This window comes from Anolis sagrei, chromosome 5, assembly GCF_037176765.1.
Source record: "Anolis sagrei isolate rAnoSag1 chromosome 5, rAnoSag1.mat, whole genome shotgun sequence".
Lineage (NCBI taxonomy): Eukaryota > Metazoa > Chordata > Lepidosauria > Squamata > Dactyloidae > Anolis > Anolis sagrei.
The window spans coordinates 145,085,468-145,112,157 of record NC_090025.1 but is presented as its reverse complement, the minus strand read 5'-3'; positions in this window follow the sequence as shown (position 1 = coordinate 145,112,157).

Below are 26,690 nucleotides of genomic sequence, written 5' to 3'. Positions count from 1 at the left end.
ACCCTTCTCCCCCTCTCAGAAGCTGCCTCCCTTTTTTACAGTCACAGCTCCAGCTCCTCCCATCTGTCCTAGCCAATCCTGGGATAGCTAAGCTCCTCCCCTCTGCTGATCTGACTCTGCTGGTATTCCCTCACTAACATGGAGGCCGGCTTACTGACTTTTAGGCTTCAGCTTCGGCCTACAAAGGTCCATTACAGATGCATATGGTCTTGGTAGTCACAGAACTAGAACAAGTACTTATGCACCCTTGGATGAGTGACCACCATGAATACCATGCAAATCTATAGCTATTTTTTGTTTAAGAAAACACTGTGAAATTTGTGGGGCAACTTGAAGACACATGCACTCACATAGACAAAGCATCTAGCAAATTACCTCATTTTACTGAGGCAGTTTGGTGTAAATCTGGTTAGTCTTAAAATGGTTCTGCAGTTTTCAAAGAGGCTTACTTTCTAAATCCCAAATTCGGAAGGTCTCAGCTGCCTGAGTGAAAGAAGGGTGCCCAGGGCTAGTTTGACTAATATATTTTTCCAGGGTTTTTCTATGCTTTCAAGAAGAGCGACAATAAATTGCATTTAAGACTCATACTCAGTACAAATCTTTGAGCTTCTTCCCACAGAAGTGGAAGAGCTTCTTCCAAATATTATCTGCAAAGCAATGCATCACAGTAGTGTGCCAGCTGTCCCATAATCTCTCAGGCAGATATTTTCTAGCACATATAGACTTCACACATTTTCCTATTAATACTATGGGAATTTCAGAACTGTGAGCCTCTGGTGCAGTTTTTCTCTAACTGCTAAAAGAAAATGAAAGCATTAAAATATTTTAAAAGCTCTACTAGTGAAGAAAAGTTTTCCTTTTATTATGTGAAAGAGGAATAAGGTATGCCTAGTCACAACATTTTATGCTTTAGCATTAGCCAGTTGTTGTTGGGGTTTTTTTTTGGGGGGGGGGGGACATAATAGAAAAGTAGCCCTCTTTTGCATCTATTATGTTTTTTAACATATAGGCTATTTTACTGTAACTGAATAAAGTTATGATATTTGGTTTGATAGTGTTATAAATAAAATTAATTCAATAAAAGTATTAGAATAATTTAAAAGTGTTTTTAAAGATTATTACTATTTGCAGTACTTTGTGGTTGCCATAATCATGCTTACAGTCACCAGCAAACAGAATTATTTAATGGGTTATTCAAGTCACCAATAGTGAAAATTTAGAGCCCAAGAACTTGTTGGTTATTACATGCATTCATTCATTTTTGCCTTTATTTGCATTTCTTATACTTTGCTACTCCACCAAAACAGGTGCAAAAAAGACCAATAACAAAGAAATCATATCATTACCAAAAGAGAAAGACTGAACTATACCAGTAAAGTATCAGGGGAAATTGAACTGTTTCATTACAGTCCCTTAGGGATACATTGAATACCTCACAGATCATCTTGCCCCTTGGGAAATGGAGTTTCCTCAAGCATTACTACAAATTCATTTACCAAGGCCACCTGACTTTTCATTTTGACATAGTGTGTCTGGGGATGTGTGGGACAGAAAAATATTTCTTACTTCTTTCGCCCAGAGCAGAACCGAAGCTTTGTCACTATTCCCATCACCACTTTCTTGACTAGGGAAGACAGATTTAATGAGCAGTACGAACTATTGGCTTATATACCAATGTGAGGGTAAACCTTCTGGCTTTAGTCTGAACTAGGGGTGTGCAATTTAGGCAAATCCCATGCTGTTTTCAGTGTCCCAGTTTTGGTGACCCCTGCTCCATTTTTCAAGAGCTTCCCAAATTTGAGAGAGAAATATGCCATTTTTCCATTTGACAGCCAAAAGATCTGTTTTCACTCTGGGAAGATCTGGCCCATTGGCAGTAATGGGGGAACTTCAAGGCTCCCTTTCTGTCATTTTAGAATGCAAATGGCAATACTTGGAGGACCTATTTACCACTGTCAGCCCCTCAAGTTTTAGAATTTTTGGGTCATCCCCTGAGTTTTAGGAAATTCTTGAAGTTTCTAGAAAAAAAAATCTAAAAGGCATCCTATGGGAGAATCTGGTTGAGATTCAGTAGTACCCCTTCTTCTCCCTCTGGAATTTTCTCCCCTGAAGCACCCACACCACAGCCATATTTATTTATTTATTTATTTAGGGCTTTTATATCCTGTCCTTTCTCAACCTTCCCAGAGGGACTCAGGCATCCCATGGTGCCTACATCAAAACATAAATATACAATTAACAGTAATGTAATAATAACAATATAAAACAGTATAAACAGTATAAAACCCTATAAACAATATAAAAACAGACAACAAAGTTATCCAAGGGCAGTCCATCAGTTCTAAATCAGTCAACACGTCAGTAGGTCAGCCTATTCTCCAAAGGCCTGATCCCATAGCCAGGATTTTACTTGTTTCTGGAAGGTCAAGAGGAATGCAGCTGATCTAATTTCACTCGGGAGGGAGTTCCACAGCCGGGGGGAGGCACCACAGAAAAGGCCCTGTCCCTTGTCCCCACCAGATGTGATTATGACAATGGGGGGACAATGAACAGGGTTTCCTCAGATGATCTTAGGGCCCTAAGTGGATCATACTGGGAGATACATTTGGACAAGTAAACTGGGCCAGAACCGTTAAGGGCTTTATAGGCCAAGGCCAGCACTTTGAATTGTGCTCTGAAGCTGATAGGCAGCCAGTGGAGCTGGCGTAACAAGGGTGTTGTGCGCTCCCTGTACCCAGCCCCAGTGAGCAGCCTGACTGCTGAACGTTGGACTAGTTGAAGTTTCTGGGCAGTCTTCAGAGGCAATCCCACGTAGAGTGCATTGCAGTAGTCTATTCAGGATGTAACAAGAGCATGGACCACCGTGGCCACACTCTTGTCAGGCTTCCCAAGGTACGGGCGCAGTTGGCGCACAAGTTTTAACTGTGCAAAAGCTCTTCCGGCCACTGCCGAGACCTGGGGTTCCAGGCTCAGCGATGAGTCCAGGATCACTCCCAAGCTGTGAACCTGCGCCTTCAGGGGGAGTGTAACCCTGTCAAGCACAGGCTGTAACCCTATGTCCTGTTCGGCCTTGCAGCTGACCAGGAGGACCTCTGTCTTGTCTGGATTAAGTTTCAATTTATTCGCTCTCATCCAGTCCATTACAGCATCCAAGCACTGGTTCAGGACATGAACAGCCTCCTTAATAGCAGGTGGAAAGGAGTGACAGAGTTGGACATCATCTGCGTACAGATGACACTACACCCCAAAACTCTGGATGATCTCCCCCAGCGGTTTCATGTAGATGTTAAACAACATAGTGGACAATACGGAACCCTGTGGGACTCCACAGTACAATGGCCATAGGGTCAAGCAAGTGTCTCCTAGCAACACCTTCTGTGAGCGACCCTCAAGGAAAGACCAAAGCCATTGTAAAACAGTACCTCCAAGGCCCATTCCTGCAAGGCAGAAGGATACTGTGGTCGATGGTATCGAAGGCCGCTGAGAGATCCAGCAGAACCAACAGGGACATACTCCCCCTGTCGAGCTCCCGGTGTAGATCATCCACTAAGGCGACCAAGGCTGTCTCAGTACCATGTCCTGGCCTAAAGCCAGACTGCGCTGGATCTAGTTAAGCTGTGTCTTCCAAGAATACACAGAGTTGCGAGGTCACCACACATTCCAGTCTCCTCTTTGTTCGCTTCATTGCTGCCAACTTCTCACTAAACCAAGGAGATGGTTTAGCTCGGCTACTTAAGAGGGGGACATTCCGGAGCGATCGTGTCTATTGACCTGGCCAACTCTGCATTCCAGAGGGTGACCAGAGTGTCAACAGGATCACCTACTGAGGCGGCGGGAAATTCCCCAAGAGCCATCAGGAATCCATCTGGATCCATAAGCCTCCTGGGGTGGATCTTAATGGGTCCTCCACCCCTGCAGAGGTTAGGGGGCTCAGTGAGTCTAAATCTGATCAGGTGGTGGTTGGTCAACGGCAATGGAGCGATGGTCAGTTCTTCGACACAGCCACCTTCATCCCATCCCTGGCAGAAAACCAAGTATAATGTGTGTCCAGCACTGTGGGTAGGTCCAGTTACTAGTTGGGACAGCCCCATGGTCACCATGGAAGACATGGAGTCCTGAGTCGCTCCCAAACGGGAGGTCTCTGCATGAACGTTGAAGTCCCCCAGCACTACAGGCCATTGGGACTCCAATGCCAGGTCCGAGACTACCCCAGCTAGCTCAGGTAGGGAGACCGTAGTGCAGCGGGGTGGACGGTACACTAACAGAATCCCTATTCTGTCCCGGTCTCCTATCCTCAGGTGGACACATTCGAACAAGGTTGACTGTGGAGTGGGATGCCTGGTCAGGGAGATGGTGTCCCTATAGACCACTGCTACCCCACCTCCCCGCCCCCCTGATCTTGGCTGGTGCTACACGGTGTAATCTGGAGGACAAAGCTGTGTGAGATTGACCCCTCCAGCCTCGTCCAACCAGGTCTCCATTATGCATGCCAGGTCTGCCTGCTCTTCCAATATTAGTTCATGTATTACTGATGTTTTTCCATTGACAGATCTGGCGTACAACAGCACCACCCTCAACCTAGCAGGGCTGCCTTCCCCAGTACTCAGTTTAGTTATGTCAGGAACACAATTTGGAATTTTTAGTACTCTGTTCCGAATTTTAGGCCAAATTAATTGTTTAGGTCTCCCTTTCCCGTATCTCCCTTTCCCTACCACCACTTCTATAGGGGTCCCCCGACAGATGGTACTCCCCCCAATCTCTGCCCCCCTCCTTCCCCACCCTCATCCCATGGCTCAGTTAATAAAGAATGTTGTGCAATTTCCATTTCACAGGTTTTTCCTTCTCTGTTTCCCACTGACCCATATTTCTTTCCTCCTTCCCCCCTCCCCTCACCCCCTTGGCCATAATGTACAGACATTATACATATAAAGTTCAAGATATAAAATGCAAACATAGATTTAAAGTGCCTAGATAGTAGCAGTATAGGTAATATAAGCAGCATATGTATAAAGTGAAGAGAGAGTGAAGTGTAAAGTGCAGGGAGAGAATCTGTCTATGAGGATGAACAGAGGTAGTTAGTATTGCACCATTAATATTTCACAAGGTTTAAAGTTTATAACAATTATCAATGATCTATTAATGGGATCAGATGATTCCTAAAATGGCCGAAGGCTGACTTAAAGTGCTGATGAATGCTGATAAGTATTGAATAAATGCTAACAAGAATTGATAAAGTGCTGGTAAGTGTTCCTGAGACCAAATGGAGAGACTAGTAGATGGAAACACAGATGGAAGACACAGAAGGGATGGCAGATGACAGATGTCATCTATCTATCTATCTATCATCTATCTATCTATCTATCTATCTATCATCTATCTATGTATCTATGGGGGTAAGCTCAATCTTTTTGTGTGTGGGAAGGAGCACACACACAGAGAAGCCACAAGAAAAATATGGGAGAGCGTCAGAGGATCTGGGGTAATTTCCCCTAATGTCATACTACTAGATCTGGCTTAAGGCATCAGACCTAAGTAACCACTTTTTTGGGGATCCCTTTCTGGTAAGGCACCTGACTTAAGAAACCACTTTTTCTGGGATCTTTTCCCCTAATATCCTTCAACTAGACCTGGGGAGGAATTAAATACTGTGGGGACTCAAGGGAGTCGGCTATCCCCTCCCTTCAGTAAACTACCCCAATATTTAAACAAACACACCCCAATGCCCTTTCACAGCCACCCCAAATGCACACCCACCCTCACTTCCCTAGTAATATGGTAAAAAAAAGAAGGAATGAAAGATATAAAACTAATAAAAATAAATGAAAATGTTTGCAGATGCCTCTCTGCACTCTACATGTAGGTGAAATAAATGGAAAGTAGCAATTTTTGGCAGTCACGTGATCTGTTGTGGCTGGGAAAAATGGTGGTGGCACCCATGCCATTATGACTGGCCAAAACAGCCAGAACCCATTTTGAAAAATTGATTTGTGCACTGTCCTAATCTGAACCTTAAAAGGGATATGCAAGGGACTGATTGCTATTGCCAAAACTGAAGTTAGATTAAAACCTGGAGCAGATCTATTGTCCCAATGATATGGGGCCATCAACTGCCACAAGAAAAGAAGGGAAGTGAATTGTGAAATTGGGAGAGGAGGATACTAGCTAACCAAAGAGAAGGGAACAGATCAAACAAGCTAAGAAGAAATAAATTGTTTCTATATGTTTGTATTTATTTAATCTTAAGAATGTATCTACTGTTAGCTCTGAAAAAAATTTACTGTTATTCTTTGCAATAAAATTAATGGCATGAATGAAAGATCTTTAAGAACCCCATTCATCAACTGCTATGCTCAGGTCTTATAAACTCATGACTTTGCCATCCTTGATTCAATCAAACCACTTGTAGTGCAATCTTTCTTTTTCCCATTTTCTTTCCATATTTGTTGTTGCTGTGTTTTAAGTTGTCTCTGATTTTGTGGCTTCCGCAATGTGAATCTATCAGTGGGTTTTCTGGCAATGAGAATGTGTTACTCATCCAAGGTCACCATGGATGAACAGAGACTGAGAGTTTTGTCTTCAGAGTCTTAATCAAATGCTCCAATCACTACACCATGTTGGCTCCATTTTACCAAGCAATATAATGTAATTTCATATATTCAAAATATGACGTTCAGTCAGTTTTGTACCTTTCCTTAATTTTTATATGAATGCCACTTTTTTCTTTATCTCTGATGAATTGGATACCCAGGGAAGTTGTCTCCAAAAGGAAGACAGAACACAGCAGTCATCATTGTTTTATGTCAAGACAATTTTCTCTTGTTGAATGGTACGTGTGCTGAAGTCAAGTGATTAATGTTATCCATTCCTATAGTAAGTTATTGAATCTATTTATTTTTGCATTACACTGTGTCTCCTAAATTTCACTTCCCAGGTGACCTCCCATGGGTCTTAGGTCAGTATGTTCAAGATTAATGGGTCATTGGTTCTACATTAAGAATCTCTTTAAGAATGTGCATTTAATTAAAATGAGTTATTTTACAAGAATTAATGCCACTTTCAACTTATTTAATTTAAAGGAGCCCATTTTTTCAACTTATTGCCAAGCACATCTTTGGCATTAGCTGCTGTGCTCAGATATCTATAGACACATCACTTCCTGCAGCTCGTGTCTTAAGAATTCTATTCTTCTCCCTCAACTTAAGTTGAAAGTGCAACTTAAAGAGAACTTGGATTTACATTTGCACCATTTGCAGAACTATGCCAAGCCTAGACCTTGGGCTTCGAGTAGTCAGCACAGTCACATGTACAGATTCCCAAATGTAAAGATCCATGGATTAGCTTTACATTGTTTGCTCAAAACTTTCTATAGCACATGATCCCATCCCAGCAGTGCCTGGAGTTTAGACTAAAGATCATAAGAGCTGCATATATATTGCCAAATACTTTACTCAGGGACTGCAAATCTCCCAAACCAGAGCTTTGAAAGTTACTTTTTTGGACCATGGTTTCCCAACTAATAGGACTGTAAAACCTTTTAAAGGTTTGCTCACAAATAAACACACACACATAAGCTCCTCTGATGTCTAATAGTTGAAAACTCCTCCCTGGAAGTCATGGCAGTCTTTCAGTCTTCTTGGCCAGTGTGGAATTGTGAAGGGAGGAGTTGGGAAAATCTGGTTTGTACCAGCCAAGCACATAAAGGGGAGAAAGGATACAAAATGGAGGCTTGTCTCTAAGAGAAGAAAGATGAGGAAAGAAGGTTTGGAGACAGGAGGAAACTGTAATAGGGATAGGACAGGCAGCCAGAGGGGAAGAAAAGCCTAGGGTTTTGTGGAGATGCACATAATTAAATAATTCAGCACTTAATTTGTGATCCAAACATGCAACAATAATTAATTTTTACAACTGTGTCTGGGCTGTTTCTGTTAAGTTTTTATTTTATTTATTTTATTTTTAATGTAGTTTTATTGCTTTTTCCCACTCCCAACCTCCTCTCCTTGTACATGCAATTTATACATCAAACTACATTTGAAATATCAATCTCAGTCTTAATTTTTCTACTCCACATCTTAGCACATTCTCTAAATAAATCCTAACTGGTTCCCACATCCTCTTAGTTATTATAACCTTTACAATATTATCTATATTATTCCAATTGCAATTTGTTATTTCCATATTTAACATATTAACTATATACTTATACCAATTAGTCAATGTCCATTTTGTTTTATCCTTCCAATCCCTCACTAAAACAATTTTTGCACACACTATTAATTTGTCAACCAATTTTTATTTTTGTACATTTTTAATTCCTGTTATCTGTGCATGTAGTACATTTCTATTAACTATTACTATTTGTAAATTTAACATTTTATTGATTTCTCCTTCAATCGTTCTCCAGTATTCTTGCATTCAATCACATTCCCATATCATATGATTAAATATCCCTCTTTGTTCACAACAATGCCAACACCTATCCTTTATCCCTGGTAAAAAAAAAACAAAACGTGAAAGTTGTGCAGGAGTTCTGTACCATTTTTGTAACATTTTCCTTCTTGCTTCCCTTAATGCATTATACTTTCCTTTTGCTATATTACTTATTTCCCTTTGGATGTCTTCCCTCCCAATTTCCATGTCCATTCTCCATGTTTGGAAAAGTTCCTTTATTATTTCTTCTTTTACTGTTATAATTTGTTAGTACAGATCTCCTGCCACTTCTCCTCTCTCAAACATTTCCTAATCACCTTCTCAAATTGACTATCTATTTTTTCCCTCCATCTAAAATTTTCATGTCTTATAGTCCAGCTTTGAATCCAATTCCCTGACCCTATGCAATTCTGAATTTCCTTTTGTTCTACAGGGTTTCCATCCTCTGTATACACATCATCCACTAATCTTTTCCCTCTACTTTAAATTAATCTCAAAGTTCTGCCTATAATTTCATCATTATTATAATTAATTTGTCATATAGTTGCCATCTTATTCTCATTGCCTGGATTTAACTTCTTCTTTCTCTCCCCCCCCCCCCTCCACACACACTTTTACTGTTTCTTTAAAGGGTTCCTTAAATTCTGTTTCCTCTCTCCTCTTCCATTCCCTAAATATTATTTCTTTTCCTTTAATATTATTTATTATCTTCTCCATGGAGCCCCCGGTGGCGCAGTGGCTTAAACCCCTGTGCCAACACGACTAAAGACCGACAGATCGCAGGTTCAAATCCGGGGAGAGGCAGATGAGCTCCCTCTATCAACTCCAGCTCCTCAAGCGGGGACATGAGAGAAGCCTCCCACAAGGATGATAAAAAACATCAAATCATCCAGGCATCTCCTGGGCAACGTCCTTGCAGACGTCCAATTATCTCACCCCAGAAGTGACTTGCAGTTTCTCAAGTCACTCCTGACATGACAAAAAAATTCTTCTCCATATTTACCCATTTTTCTGTATACTGTATTTCCAACAATCTTTGGATTTTAAACACATCCCTCACCCTCCCTCTTCCTCTTTTGCATTTAACAATTTGTTCCTTATTCTGGGTCTTTTCTCTCTGACTGCCCATTATCTTATTCTTCTGTCCCATGTCTTTATCGTCATAATCTCTACTGTATTTGGTAATGTTTGAAATAAATATAATAATTTTGGTATTATAAACATTTTCAGTGCTCTTATTCTGTCCACTCTTGTTAATGCTTTCCCTTCCCAATTCTTGTTTCTCTGTTACTTTCCATATTTGTTTGTAATTCCCCTTATCTATACTCTTTAGATTTTTATATATCAATACTCCTGAATATTTTTGCTTCTTTGATCCTAATTTTAATCCTGATATTTTCCTAAGTTTCTGTTAAGTTTTAATAAGAGTCTGGTCATGCTTAACAAAGGTCAGAGAAGAACATATTCACTGGTGCATTCAGGGAGCACCTTGAGGTCGAAGTACCCAATCCAGCAAGAAATCTTGGATGAAAAGTGGACAAGCTGTGTGAGAAGTTCCCTAGAATTTTGAGCTGCAGTGCTCACCTGGATATGGGATCTTCCACAGGAGCCAACATCACTAAATTGGCACATGGCCACCTAGCAAAGAATCTTATAAACATTAGTTGTTTCATAAGAGGTTACTGATAGATTCCGAGTGGTCAGTTCCCTTCAGCCAGTCCAGTTAGTTCAGCTTGGTCGGACAGCCATAATGGTAAGGACCCAGCTGTCCATAATGGGACCACGTGGCAGCCAGTCACGGCTCCTCCTCCCCTATTTAGCATCATATGGGGTTTCCCTGTGAATCCTGACTGTTGGGCCAATCGCCTTACTCCTCCCTAGTTCATTTTCAACTTTTTTTTTTGGCTTGGTTTCTGACTTGGCCTCTCTCTTTTATCTCTTAGATTTTTCCTTTATTTTCCCTTATTTTCTTGATTCTTTTTATGTATTGGGATTGACTGGGAGTTGGGAATGTATGGGATGAGTGGGTAGGGTGCGTGCTCGTGTTTGGGGGCTTGGAGAATTTCACTTATAGCTTCTTTTTCTCCTCTCCTCCACTATGTTGTATATCCTGTTCAGCCCATGATTGTGTCTGATGTTTGTGTTGATATTCATGATGAGAATGGGGATGATGTTCATGTTGATGTTCATGAAGGGAATGGGGATGTTGATTTGTTTCCTAGGCCAGAGTCTGGTGGATTTGTGGATGAGGAGTCACTTGGGCCTGAATGGAGTTTTAAAGAGAGACCAGAGATGCCTGAGTTGTTGCAGGAGGATTCTCAAGATCCTGGGCTTGGGAAAGGCCTTTTGCCACAGTTCCCTGGTCAGTTATCTGAGAATAAAGCTGATTTGGATGTAGTAGTTAATGAGACCTTGAACAGGAAAAGAAGTTTTAGTAAACAGAGGCATTCTGGGCAACAATTAAAACACTCATCTAGGATTCAACAAAAGACGGCTAGTAAACCGAAACTAAGAAAGCATCTGTTCCTAGCAGTTTTGGAGTCAGGGATGAGTTTATAATTGATTTGTGAGAGATGATTGCTTCAGTCGAGGCACCATCAGGATAACACCAAGTTTCATGTACCAAGGTCTGCCTAGCTCATGTTTTGCCTATGGGATATGCTTCTGTATTGTTCAAGTGGATTCAAGTGCCTAGTTTCATGGATTTCCTTTGCCTCTGTGTTCCTATCTTCCTTTGGATCTGATGAACTAAATTGGATTACTGAGTTGCTGTAAGCTTTTTGGGCTGTATGGCTATGTTCCAGAAGCATTCTCTCCTGATGTTTTGCCTGCATGTATGGCAGGCATCCTCAGAGGTTGTGAAATCTGAATTGGATTACTTTTATCGTGGATTACTTTTTACTGCTTTGGCTATATATATTCCTAAATAAACTGCTTGCTGATTTTACCCAGCTGTTGTGGCATTTAAAGTCAGAGGTGATTCTGCTCTGGAGTATGACACTCTCCTTCAGAAAATTCTTCTAAAAGATAATAATAATTATTAATAATAGTAATTCCAGTAATAGGCTTCCCAGATCTGAAACAGATTTCTGTCCTCCCGAATTTGGGAGTGTCCCAAAAAAATAGATCAGGATCCCCCTTGAAATCCAGGACACTGAAACGGATCACAGTTTATCCAGATTGCACAAGTCTAGTTACTGAAAATAAATGTGGAAAAAATCATATTAATAGTTTCTGCTACTCCACCTAGTTAAGTCTCTCTCATTTACCAGCAGCTTCCCCGTATTCTGTTGAATCAGATGATCAGATGATGATGATCCTATGTTCCAGTGGATATAATACTCTACCAAGACCAAGTAAATGATATCTGTTTAGCCAACACCAACTTCTCTCTCTTTCTGATTCTTCTTCCTCCCTAGTTCTTTCTTTCTTTTTATCACTAAATAATATTCTGTCTTTCAATAGTGGTTCATTTTTATTATTCCAGGTCCCTCCCTACAACCCCATGTATGTCTCTTCTATAAATCACTTTCCCCTGACCCTCTTTTTATTATTTGTCTTATTTTTGTCCCATCTTTCTGTCAACTTCAGTGACTTATCTAATTCTCTTTCCCAGATAGTTCAAGGTAAAACTTTTGAGAGACAAGCATGAAGAGAGAGAGAAAAAAACAATTTGATTACTAAGATAACAGGAAACCAATCTGCCATATAATAGGAAGAAAATAGGCTACATTATTTGCTTCAACACCAGTTCTTTTATTACTGCCTTGTAACATTAACTGCAGACAATGTAATATTGTGGCACCCAGGTAGCCTGCCAGCCAAGAATTGCAATAATCCAATGTGAGGAGGTTAGGAGAACATGAGTCTAATGAATCTAGGCTAATAATTACAGCTTATTTAATTGCCTCTGAGATAATAGCAAGAGTTGTAATTTTTTGTAATTGATGTTGCTGACATCCTTGCACCTTTTAAGTTGCATCAGTTATAAAACTTGCCATCTTAATATGTAAGTTGATAAAAATGTCACATATTAATGGAACAGGAGAGTACCTAAATGCCAAGGTCTTTTAGGAATTGATTGCTGGGTTTTTGAGAGAGATAAAACATTTGTTCTGCTCAAATTGATATATGATGTGATAGATGAGGCAAATCTAATCTTACTGCTCCAACATGTTTATTTGGATAGGAATTGGTGTAACTTCTGATAAAGATTGTTAAAACTTATGCAACGTTTTAGTCATTCCATGAATTAAAGTGTATACATTAGCCTTGATTGCAAACATACTAAGAAACCATAATTATTATGTCAGGTCCATGAACTGACCAGGACTTGACTCCTACATTCACATGCAAATATACAATTATTTAAAATCTTGATGTTACCTGTTTTATTCTAAGATGCAGTATTCCTTTGCTTCAATACCTTGTGCTGGGCTAGCTATACAAGAGGCTATCCACTCTATGGCATTTCTGGCAGAGAATTCTAAATGCTTCACAAACTTGCAAATAACAGGATTCCAGATGATGGAGTCATGAGAATTAAGTGTTATTGAAGTACCATTGTAGTGCAGTGCGGATACATCCTGAATCCCACCTGGGCTTCTGAGAACAGTTCTCAAGATGCTGAGTAGAATAATAGCATCATAGAATGGAAAAGACCATAAAGTCCATCCAGTGCAACCCCCTGCCATGTAGGAATAGATAATCAAAGCATTCCTAACAGATAGTCATCCAGCCTCTGTTTTAAAACCTCCTAAGAAGTCAACTCCATCACATTCTAAGACAATGTATTCCACTCTGAATAAGTGTGGAGTATGAGAAGGACATTTAAACAAAATATGACTAGTCATATGAACTACCCTCAGGTCTTCATATTTCTTTGGTCCTCATATTTCAGATGAATCAGCTAATTCCTTCTAGATCAGGGAGAGAAAGCCTTTGTCCCACTATGTTTCATCATACAGGCCTTGTTAGATGCTATGCAGTATGGCAAAAGTAAGGGAATACAGAAATCATAGTTCAAAGCATCTGTTGAGCCATGGTAATTCTAAGGTACTGTGTCAGGATGCCTGTAACAGCCGTGAGAAGTGGCTGCTCCATTCACCTTGTTATGTTGATGAAGGGGGGAGGTTGGGAAGAAGCTGGGGACTGTAAAATAGATAAGATCATTTGGCGGTGTTTTGGGAATTGAAACTGTAGCTTGTGGTTTGAGAAATGAAAGTAGAACCTGTGAGAACAACTTCTGACCAGAATGGGTAGGGTGGGGAATAGTTTCTTGATATATGCCTGGGAGTTGGAGGGGAAAGTTAGAATTGACTTTCTTAGAATCTGGCAAGAAGGGAAAATAAAGACTTTGTTTCTAGTGGACATCATTGTGAGTTTCTCTTGATTCCAAAGAACTTCCAGATTCTGACATACTAATTGCCAAACTTTGCTTCTCCAGGTATTTTGGACTTTGTCTTTCAGAAGCCCTAGCCAGTAAAGAATTCTGGGTGCTGAAATCCAAAACATCTAGAGCACAGCTTCTTAGACTATGAATTAGGACCCCCAAATGGGGTCACTGTGACTGTATGTTAGGGTTGCCTTCTCTTCTCTCCCACACGTGTGTGTGTCTCCCCTTTCTCCCTCTCTATGTCCTTTATACACCTGTTGTTGCCTTAAAGTTTCTCCAGTAAAAAGGGCTCACATGTTGAAAATGCTTTAGAAACCCTGATCAGGAGCAGAAGATGATTCCTCAGATGAATGATTCCAACGCTAGTTCAGGGGAGAACTGTCATTTTGTGAGGAAATAAGCGTTCAGATGAATGTTTCAGGACTCTTTCTAACTATAATTCCAGAACTCAGAAGGACAATAGTGTCATTTATATATGCCACATGGATTCCAAATAAACCTACCATTTGAATGCATTAACATACCTAATTTGCTCTCTCACTTCCTTAGTATTCTGCTGGGAGTACAAAATGGGCCTTACTATTCAGGGAGACATCTTTTAAGCACCTCAATGCTACTGTTACCCTGAAAAGCAAAGCTGCCACTGATGCCTCTGATAGATTCACACTTACAAGAAATAGAGGAGGAAGCAATGTAATGCAAATGGAACATTTCAAAAATATCCCTATATCTCGGCATTGAGATACTGCCTGCTTTATGGCTGTTTGAGAGCAAAGAGGGGGAAATGTTGCATGCCTACATACCTCTTTCTGGGTTCTAGGATGGCCAATGTAATTGAATATTACAAACACAGCCAAAAGCTAATAGTAACAACAATACAATGGATTGTATAGTTCATTTGTCACATTTGAACTGTTATAAATTGCATGTACTGTATTCAATTAACTTGATTATGGAACTTTTTTCCTATGTTACTTAGTAGTTTTGCAACATTCAAATTTAGTCTTAAAGCACTAGGTTAAAAATGCAATATTGATGCATAAGCAATATGGAATTTGCACCACAAAGGATTTAACCCTTTTTTATTCTACCTAAATTCATAACTGAAAATACCAATACTTCTTCCACAATGAAAAGAGCCAATTTCTCATTCCTCACCACCGCAGCTCTTTTTCAGCTACTGCTCTCCCTTTCCATCTGAATTCATCCTGAAAGTACAACACCACCCATAGGGTTTACTTTCCCAAACTCATGGGCTAACACCAGCACCTTTTCAGCAAATTTATTTCATAGATGTGACCACATGAAATACTCCTGTTCTAGATTCCAGTTAGCACACCTTGTTCTTTTCATGGGAACTTTTCACATTACACAGTCATATGTGTAATGATTTTCTATGATTTTCTTTAACTTCCTTGGCTGCATATTGAGTCTCTTTGGGGAGATAGGACCGTATATAAATAATGTTTATTTATTTATTTTATTATAGAATCCCAGTGCTTGTTAGTTTGCTGGAATACTAGAACTCTCTGACTGAACTCTCCCTCAATTGAAAATCCCAGTCTTTTATAAATTTTCATTACAGCAGTAAAAATAAAAGCCAACATTCTATAATTGCATAGCATGAAAAGATTCCAGGAAACTGTAATCTTTATCTACTTCCCCATGGCTATGTCACCAGTGAACATGCTTCGTTCTGACTGTTGCTGTCCAATTTTGTCCTTGGGTATCACACCCAGTCCCCACAGCTTTGCTCTTTTGTTTTTTTGTTCTCAAAGCCATGGATTTCCCCCCAAATCTGTAGGTATCTCCATCTCACATGTAGATTGTATAAGGCATATATCATATGTAGAATGCTGCATTTGAGTGCTTTTCTTTTTACGCAAGATGAAAAACTACAGCTTAAGGACCCATGGTTCACTCTGTATCAGAGTCATGGTGTGCTTGATAATTTTCTTGCAATGCTTTCATTCCTAGAAAGTGGTGCAGTCCATAATAAGCTCTAGTCCCTTTATTTTATTTTCCTTTGCAGACAATCTAAAATATGTTTTATTTTGCTACTAGCTCTTCTAATTGTTATAAGCCAGATTGGTCCAAGATCTACCTGCTTGCTTCCCTTCCCTTCTCCCTCCCTCACACACACACAATTTTCCATAGCAAAGTAACCATCTTCTCAGCAAAAGACCTCAGGACACAAGGTGAAGAACGGAAGGAAAGATGGATTGCTGAGCAGCACCAATGCACTCTAAAGGCAGAAGGGGTCCTATTGGCAAGCAGGCTCCCTGTGCTTGCATGCATGAGGGGCTTAGTGGGCATAAAACTGTGACGTTCTTTACTCAGATTCCCATTGCCTTTTATTAGTCTATTTAGAATGGTTTACATCTGCAGAATTATATGAGCATGCTAGGTTTACTAGTAAAATACTCATTGAAAACTGTTAAGGGGAAAGGGGTATCCTGATCTCGTAATGATGTTCTCTAGCCTTTAAACCTATTCAAGAAACAAATGCTTGATTATTTTCTCCAGGATGCTTCCTGCCTCAGTGTTCAGAATACTTTTCTTTTTGGTTGAATGAGAACATGATTGGGCTCTGTGTTTCTAATGGAGCTTGAAATTAACACCACTTCTTTATATTCTCGCTTTTGACCTAGTATTATCGGCATCATCACAAATTTTAGAGTAGTGTTTTGCTAGCTAACTTACTTTCTGTCTGCTGAGTCAATAACAACAAAAGTACCTTTGCTTTTTTACGACAGTGGCAGGTGAGATCTTCCTGATTTGTTTCTTGATTACCTTGGGTTTTCTGAACTTTCCTAGGAAAAGTCATGATCTTCCTAAAAAGTGACTGAGAGGTTTCATCTATTCTAAATGTTGCTTGGAGGGAAGGAGCTAATGACTGGGAGAGCTTGATAGTAAAATGTATTAATGTATTGCCCTTTGGTCACCAAAATAAACATCCTTATTGCCCTTTGAAGCTTGCCTGAAATCGACAAGGACAGCTATCAGTTTGAACCAATCCAGTTTGAACCAATGCTCTTGTCTTGGAAGCAGCACTGAAGGTGGGAAATCAGCTTTTGGGTTGAATGTCTTTCTCTGTCTCCAAAAAATGAAAATGAATCCAAGTTCTACTTCCAGGATCAGACTGAGGAACCATGATTTAAGTTCTGTAAATGCATCCACATCAGACAGCTGTGGTTGATATTTATTCAGAAGCTGTAGTATCTGAAGCACTCTTACCTTGCTTTTTGACAAGAGTAGGCCAGTATGTATGTAAGGAGCACTGTCTAATAGTGTTCTGGGATCTCTATAGTCTTTCTATAGCCTTTTGGGCATAATTCACAGTTTTGGTTGGGCATATTATAGGTATATATTATAGACAAGGGGCATATTCCAGTGCACATTCAAGCTTTAAGCACACTTACTTTGTATTGATTTCAGTGAACTGTACTCACAGACTAGGCTTAAAGGCAGGAAATGGGCTTAATATAAGTCATAATTTCAGGACCCATATAGAAATGGGCATATTAGGCTGCACTAAAGAGGACACTCTTCAAAGGAATTGGAGGATGCTGTCATCCCTGAGAATTTTGCCTCCCAAAGCTAGTCTTGTACGTCTTGCTCACATTGTTGTAATTTTGTTCCTCAGACAGACAGTACCAGAAGGAAGCTATTTTTTCTGATAACAATACTTAATCCAAACATTAGAATTTTAAGTATCATACAACTGACACCAGAAAAGAGGTGTCTTATTATCTTAATTTAGAAACTACTTTGTTGTCCTCAGTGGAACCATAGTAGGCTTTCCATATGGTGCTTTTCATTCAACCTGACATAAACATGGGTCCATGAGGGAAAACAGTTTCTGAACTGCAGCTGAGATGCAAGTTGTATTACTCATCTGTGTCTATCTGTATTTGTGTTTAGGTTTTTAACTGTCAGAACTTTCAGAATGGTCCATGATGTTTCTAGCCAAACTGGAATCTTTCCCGTTACTCATATCTTGTGCTCTTTATAGTATCCTTTAGTGGACTGTCACCTTGTTGTGGTGAAGAGGTTTGTGTGTTCTGGTGAACCTGCAGGTGAAGCAATCAAAGTCATGTGCTCCTGGGGGGGGGGGGGGGGTCTTTCTGGTTAGCAAGGTCACAGGGGAGGAACCAGAACAAACATAATCCTAAGTCCTCAATGGTGGAACAGGCAGATGATAGCATAGTGCATGTTGAAATAGCTGTGAAGAAGAAGGCTGCAACAGAAAAGAAGCCATTAGTTATTGGGTTAAGCATGCTTCTGGATGTGAACCTCATTTTGTGAAGACTGTGTGATGATTGGGTGTGCACTGATCTCCACACATAAAACAAATTCACAAATGGACATCTTACAATAAAAAGAAAGTAAAACCAACAAAATTTCCATGGCAATCAGGAAGTGGAACAAGGGCAGAACTGTGAAATTTGGAAGCCCCTAGCCACAGACTGGCATATAGGCTGTGGATATGGATTCAGTCATTCTGCCTCAAGGTCCAAAGCAGTTGAGAAGTCCAGGATGTCAGGATGTGTCTGTCCAAGCTTAGATCAATAAGCTGCCCATCCACTCTGTGACAGTATGGGAGTGAAATTCTAAAGTCTGATAAGGGCCATCTGGACTATTGGGGGGGGGGGGGATGAGGGAGATGCTTCATGTTCTGTAGGAATTGAATGTAACTGTTAGAATACATAAGGGGTGAGGTGATGGGGTGGATAGATAAAATACTACAACTTGACAGGAACAGAGTCAGATCTAGCTTTCACTTTGCTTTGGTGAAATTGAATAATAAATGTGTGTCCAAGGAACCCTCCTTGTGAGCTTGTTTATTATTCTTTTTTAAGCTTTTAAGCAGAGGCTGGATGGCCATCTGTCAGGGGTGATTTGAATGCAATATTCCTGCTTCTTGGCAGGGGGTTGGACTGGATGGCCCATGAGGTCTCTTCCAACTCTTTGATTCTATGATTCTATGATTCTATTCTAAAGTCTGCCAAGAGCTGACACAGCAACTGTATTCTATTTAAGAGCCACTCTAGTTGCCCCATATGGGGAGGGGTTTATAAAAGGTGCTCTAAACATAGTCTGCCTCTCTTAACCCTGACTGGATTGCCACGTCCAGAGGACTCACCACCTTGTGGTCAAAATAGAAAAAATGAACTTTGGAATGTGGAACATACGGACAACTGTTGGACAACAGAGACAAAGAATGCCCTGAACGCAAGTCTGCTATAATTGCAAGGGAGCGGAGCTTTAACATCAATATAGCAACACTTCAAGAGATGGGAAAGTAGGAGAGGGGTAGCTGAAGGAAGGAAAAGGAGGCTACACCTTCTTCTGGAAGGGACTGCTTGAACAAGAATGAAGAATACACAGATTTGGCTTTGAATACACGGAATTATAGCCAATGGTGGTGGGGATGGAGGTCAAAATTCACTTGAGTTGTTTCAAATAATAATCTATAGCATCAATTCCCAAACCATGCTCCACAGAAACCTCGGGTTCCACGAAGATATCATAGGAGTTCTGTGAAAAAAAAAATCTATAAAAATCTTTTAAAAATCTGTGTCAGAGTATGAAGATCTTTTTTTAAAAAAAAATTTATTATACATTTATCAAACAACATGTATAAGCATACATTCTTCCCTCTTTTTACAACATCTTAGATAAAAGAATTTGTCATATTATATACAACCTAACAGTAAAAATAATCAAATACATCTTTAAGCATATTTCTTATCATTCCGTTACAACTTATACTATGTATATCTCTACCACACACCTTTTATCTACTTATACATGTTTTATTTCTTTATAATTAGTATTATACCATTTCCCCGATCTTCCCTTTGCCCTTAGTTTGTGCCCCCTTCACCAGGACCAACCTACTCATGCTATTTCACAATTCCAAAATGTAATTGTTTCTGTTGCTGGCTTGTACCCCTTTCCCTCATTAAAAATATACTCAATAAATTTTTCCCATATTTTCCAGAAATCTGTTTGTTTCCATATTCCCCTTTTAATTTTAATATTGCAGGTTAGCTTATCATTAATAGCTATATTCCAAATTTCCCTATACCATTCTTCTAATTGAATTTCTTTTTTTTTCTTTCCAGTATTTTGCTATTAGCAATTTAGCTGCTATTATCAAATTAGAAACCAATTCTTTCTCCTCTTGTGATGGAATTGTATTGTCATGTATAAGTAATAAAGCTAATTTTGGTGTAGTCTTAATCTCTATTTTTATTATTGCTCTTATTTCTTTGAATATGCTTTCCCAAAAATTTTGCATAATTTTACATGACCACCACATATGAAGGTATGTCCCTATTTCCTGACAACCTCTCCAACACTGATTTGAGTATTTTTTATCAATCTGATTTAATCTAATGGGAGTTAGATACCACCTCCATATTGTTTTATAGTAATTTTCCTTGATTCTTATAGACATATTTTTTAGCAATCTCATACTCCATATCTTTACCCATTCCTGATTATTCACTTTTCCCCCCAAGTCTGTTTCCCATACTTCCTTCAAATAATCTTGTTCCTGTTCATTCTTTAATAACAGTTGATAGATATCACTTACTGTACCTTTTAATGTTATATTCTCTTCTTTAGTCTCCCTTTGAGTTATCATCTTTTCTATTTTTACCTCTATTATACTTTTTCCTTATATCACTTGACCATTTACCCAATTGTAAATACTTGTACCAATCTAAGTCTCTTAATTCCTCTTTTATCCTTTCCATATTTACCATTTTCAAGTCCCAGTCTTTTACTTTCATTAAGAGTATGAAGATCTTATTGAAATTCAACGTATATCTGCTTTAAAAACAAATTTTCAATCTCCTTTCCACCAAACCTACATTATACAAAATAATTGGACTAGAAGAAAGAAGGAAGAACTTTGTGAGTTCACAATGCTTAGGGACAGAATTAGGGTTCAGCATGATAATTAGGGACAGTTAGGATTCCGTGGGGAAAGTCTTCTGAAGGGTACTATGACCAGAAAGGTTTGGGAACAACTGAGCTAAAGTTTTGTAATCCCAATATTAGGGGACATATAAGGTCTTCAAAAATACCCCAATCCTTACTTATTGGTAGCAGCTAGTGTGATTGATGGAGGTTTGTTACCCTGTCTTTTTGGCCCCTTCTACACTGTCATATAAAATTGAGATTATCTGCTTTGAACTCTATTATATGGCAGTGTAGACTCATATAATCCAGTTCAAAGCAGATAATGTAATATGGCAGTGTAGAAGGCTCCTTGGGAAACATGTTTTTACCACCTACTCACACAAGCAGTGTCCAGTACAAGGGGGGAATTGTGGCAGAGATCTTGCTTCTGCCTTTTGCTATGTGGATCATTCTCAAGAGAGAGTGGGGAAATGAGTCAGCAGCTTCCCAATCACCAGAGGAATGACTCCTTTAATCACAATGGCTACTACCCACTAAATGAGAATTGCAGGATCAGACAGGCAGTCACTGTGTAGTTGCTACATAACTACAATAGTTAAATATTCATAATTATCCAAGTGAATTCTAGCCAGAGAATTTATCTTCACACTTGATGTTCTTTAATTACAACTCCCAGCATTACTCACTAAATCTCATGCTGGTGAGAGCTAATGGGAACTGTAGTCTACTCCCATTAGCTTTATGTTCCCATCAAAACATTCAAAAACATTTGAATGTTTTGATAGGAACATAAAGCTAATGGGAGTAGACTACAGTTCCCATTCCTAAAATTCATTCCTAAAACATTCATAAAATTCATAAAATCTTGATATTATATCACTTCTGTCACCTCAACAATTCTGGCTTTCTCTTAGAATCTGTCCCTCAACTCAATGATATCAATAATGTATATGACACAACATGTTAGGAGAACAATTAGCATGGTTCGTCATTAAGGATTATAAATCCTACCACACATTTTTACAATTAAATTGGAATTGTGAATGAATGCTAAGAAGTCACAGATGACATGGAACCAAAATAAAATATGAAAAGAATATTCAACATAATTTTTTAAAAGTAATATTTGTCCTTAGATGATAAAAGGTAGGATCAGAGTATGTGGGAACAAGGCAATTTATCACCTTTTTCTCTGACATTCACATTACTTAAATTTTCATATTCTGACATAATAAATATATGAATAGTTACTTCTCCCCCCCACCCCCCTCCAGAAAAAGTGAAAAGGTGAAGCAGTGTTTGTCCACACTTGCACAGTTACCCAGCTATTTACAACATGAGCCAAGAAGTAGTTCATGTTGTATTTACCTATCATTTAAATGTTAAAGACAAGGAAGAATAAAATTCATACTAACACAGTGAAATACGCAGGAAATCAAAACTCTGTTTTTATGAGGTAAACTCAAAGCCCTGAATGAATTAATCTGTCACTTTCCGTTTTCTTCATATTTGAAGTTTAAAATATGTTTGCGCATTCTCCATCTGAGAAAATGTGATAGTCTAGATAAATTGTCATCACATACAAACAAAAACAAAAATTTCAGATATCACTAAGGACTGTATTTCACAAACCCACATCTCCAGTACAGTCACACTATCATTTATTTATTTATTTGTTTATTTATTTGTTTATTTATTTATGTAGGGCATTTCTATCCCATCCTTCTCACCTCTGAAGAGGGACTCAGGATGGAGAGGGTCCTGAGCACCTTCAATATCACATGTCTCTTTAATCATGCAGTTGTGCCAATTTGGCAATTCATGATCCTGTTATGATATTACTGCAAAACCTCATAACCCTGCCTTCCTGAACTATTCCTGCTCCTTTTTGGGAAAAAATAGAGCTTTGAAAAACAAAAACAAAATGCATATCTATCTATCTATCTATCTATCTATCTATCTATCTATCTATCTATCTATCTATCTATCTATCTACATAATAAAAGTGAAAATTGTGTATGTGGTGGAGGTATCCACTTACACAGACAGCCTCCCACCTCTACAAACAGACTATAGTTCCAAGTGCTGAGAAGTCGCCAAAGGCACTCCCACAGTTGACACTTCAGGTTATAGCGAGCACCGTGTACATGTAGCCCAAATGCTGCCAATGTCCTCCCCAAACACTAAACGACCAAGGAATGTTTTCATTCAAGGATAATTTCATCCTAGATTTCACATGTTTCCTCCACCACAGGCAGACATCCCAGGATTCCTTGCATGGAATTTTCATGACCTCACCCACTGCCTTTCTCTTAACCTTCTCCTACCCTTTCCTATGGCACATCAAACACAGAGAAATTGATCAGCATCTGAACAGACTGGAGGGGTTTGGGGGACAGACTCAACAGGATGGAAGTTGTAGTTCACCTTGCATCAATGCAGAGCACTGTGACCCCCTTCGATAATGGACCTGGATCACATCTGGAATGCAAAACCCCCATGAGCAGGTTTGGGGAAATTGACCTTAATTTATAGGAGTTGTAGTTCACATATATCCAGAGAGCACTGTGAACCCTGCTAACAATGGTTCTGGACCAAACTTGGCACACAGACCCAACATGGCCAACTGTGCATACTGGCAGTGTTTGGGTGTGTTTATTCTGGGAATCTGGGAGTTGTAGTTCACCCTTATCCAGAGATGCATAAAAAGAGAACTGACCTCAGCCAATGATGGATCTGGACCAAACTTGCCACACCGAACAAACATGGGCAACTGTGATTACTGGCTGGGTTTGTGGGCGATTGCCCTGAGAATCTGGGAATTATAGTTCACCTTTGTCCAGAGAGCACTGAACACAGCTGATATCAGGTCTGGACCACACTTGGCATATAGACCCAACATTGCCAGCTTTGAATAATGGCAGGGTTTGGGAAGGATTGACCCATGATTCTGGGAATTGTAGTTCACCCACATCTTTATGCATTTTCTATTGCGAGCATTTATTTAAAAAAAAAAGAAGGTAAGACTGGCTTTTTTCTAATAAATAGTGTTTTACATTACCAAACTGATATTACTAATCTTCAAAAAACAACGCCTTTCTCAGATAACCCAGGCACCACCGGGTCCCCAAGCTAGTATAACTATAAACTATAAAACAAAACATAAAACCCCAAACAGTTTAGGAATAGTTTAGGGAGGTAGGAAATAGGGAAAGGAGGAGAATCCCATCCCCTGATGTTGCTTTACTGCTGGCATGCTGGAACAGAAGCAGAAGAGAAGAGACCCATTGCATCAAGGTATGTGGTGAGATTGGAAGCTATTAACATGTTTTACCCATCAATACTCGGGAAGGTGGAGTTACAGGGAGGAGGTAAACTAACAGCTGTATGCATATAGCATTGTACAATGCCAGTTTGCCTGCCTAGTACAATAAAGTTTTAAATTAGATTGCAAGAAATCAAAGGTAATATCAAGTCTGTCCACATATCAGAAAAGAGAGAGGGGAAAAGGAAGAAGAGCCTATGTCATAACCAGGAAATTTTATTAAGTAGCAAAACTCTGAATTTGCCTTGGAATCAGGTTTCATCCATTCGTAAACTATTTCATGGTTTGCAAATAATATCTTTATGAGTACAATAAAACACAGTTATTGCCAAGGGCTGTAGGAGGCATTGTCTGAGTATGGGTTTATCCAAGGTGGATAGGTCAGGAAAACATCTGTATGATAACAGTCAGTAGAAACCCTCATTATCAACAAGTTATGATGGGAAAGGTAGAAAGATGACATATTTTGATCATAGTTGCAGCTACTAATCCGTGAGGAAGTCCTGGACTCAGTGAGACTTACACTTGAGTAGATGGGATTGGGTGATTTATGAAGATCCTACTGAAATCAAATTGAAATGAACCTGAAACAGATACAAGGAGATATGCTATTTTCAGTGGGGAATTGAGACCAAATTAAACATTAAATAAATCAGATTACATTAAGTACAATTTGAAGTTCTTCCTGTATGGACTGTATTTATTTCTGTATAATACTGAATTTGGAGTTTGGGGATTCAAGATCAGAGCATCTGAATCATTAAAATGTGAGCAGTTTCACTTAAAATAAGTAGTAGGTGAGAGCCACTCTGTGTCTTTGGATGTGGTCAGAGGTTGTTTATTGACTTCCTTTCCTTAATATTACAGTTGACAAACAATGGCAATTTCCCTTCAGCCGCATTCTTCGGCCCTGTAATTCTCCCTGATGTCTTTTGGGGAAGAGGAAAAAATCATCCCCTAAACAAAAGCATGAACTCAATTTTGTACAAAACATGAAGGATTACAGGAAGATATTCAGCTGGATGGTCACAAGTGCTCTTCAGTTCCTTTTGTCAATTTCATGAACAATTCGCTCTGAGTCTATTCTGACACCTGCATCGGTTTCCTATTCACAGCTGGAAGTGGAGACGCTGCAAGTACTGATTCATCTCATTAAAGCCATTAAGGCTATAGTGCCTGTACTATGTTGAATTTCTTCTCTACTTTCAATGTCTCAGCAAAATGACTAAAAGAATCCATGGTAAGAAAAACAGTTGCTTTTAAGAATACTAACATTGAACTTGGTCCTCCAATTAGGCAGATTGAAATAACTGTCTAGGTTAGAAGATGTTGGGTGGTCATCCCGTCATTCACTCCTCCTGATGCTTGCACACTTTTTTTTCTGTTTGAGAACAGATGTGTGCACTATGATCTATCCTGCATGACATAGTTTCTATCTTATCAAAAGTGTTGAAGTACACTTGAGCTACCACTCTACTCTGTTTTTTCTCAATCAATACAAGCAGCAAACTGTTTTGAGGAGAACATGACTAAAGTAAAGTATGGTGTGTGCATTTATGTCATTCTTATGCTGTACACACTTATCTGTAAATTTGCAATAATGCAAATTTGTTCTTGTGTGCCTTCAAGTAGTTAAATTCCAACAATAGGAAAACCTACCATGGGGTTTTCTTGCCTTTCTCTGAGAATGTGAGTCCATGATGTGCTCAAGATTACCCAGTTAGTCAATTACATATGATTTTTTTTGTTTTTATCCCCTATCCCGCCCCATCTTGGTTCTAAGCATCTCTGGCCCCATCCACACAGCTGAATAAAATTCCACATTTTGTGCTTTGAACTGGAATATATAGCGGTGTGGATTCAGAGAACCCAGTTCAAAACAAATATTGTGGGATTTTCTGCCTTGATATTCTGGGTTATATGGTTCTGTGGAAGGGCCCTCTCATTGTGAAAACATGAAACTTCAAGCTTACATCTTTTTCTTCTACTACTGGACTGTCAGCAGACAATAATTTCCTTTTTTCCATATTTGAAGCCAATTTTCTTTTGATAACTAAACCTGTGTGCAATTGTTCAAAAGCAATTTAGAATGTATTGTCGAAGGCTTTCATGGCCGGGATCACTGGGTTGTTGTAGGTTTTTCCGGGCTATATGGCCATGTTCTGGAGGCAATCTTTCTCCTGACGTTTCACCTGCATCTATGGCAAGCATCCTCAGAGGTAGTGAGGTCTGTTGGAAGTAGGAAAATGGGTTTATATATCTGTGGAAAGACCAGGGTAATGTTTCAGATGATCACCTTGATTTGCATTCAATGGCCTGGAAGCGCCTGGGGGGAATCTCTTGTTGAGAGTGATTTTAAGTGCCTGTTTGTTCCCCCTCTGTTGTTTTGCTGTTGTAATTTTTGAGTTTTTTAATACTGGTAGCCAGATTTTGTTCATCTTCGTGGTTTCCTCCTTTCTGTTGAAATTGTCCACATGCTTGTGGATTTCAATGACTTCTCTGTGTAGTCTGACATGGTGGTTGTGAGAGTGGTCCAGCACTTCTGTGTTCTCAGATAATATGCTGTGTCCAGGTTGGTTCATCAGGTGCTCTGCTATGGCTGATTTC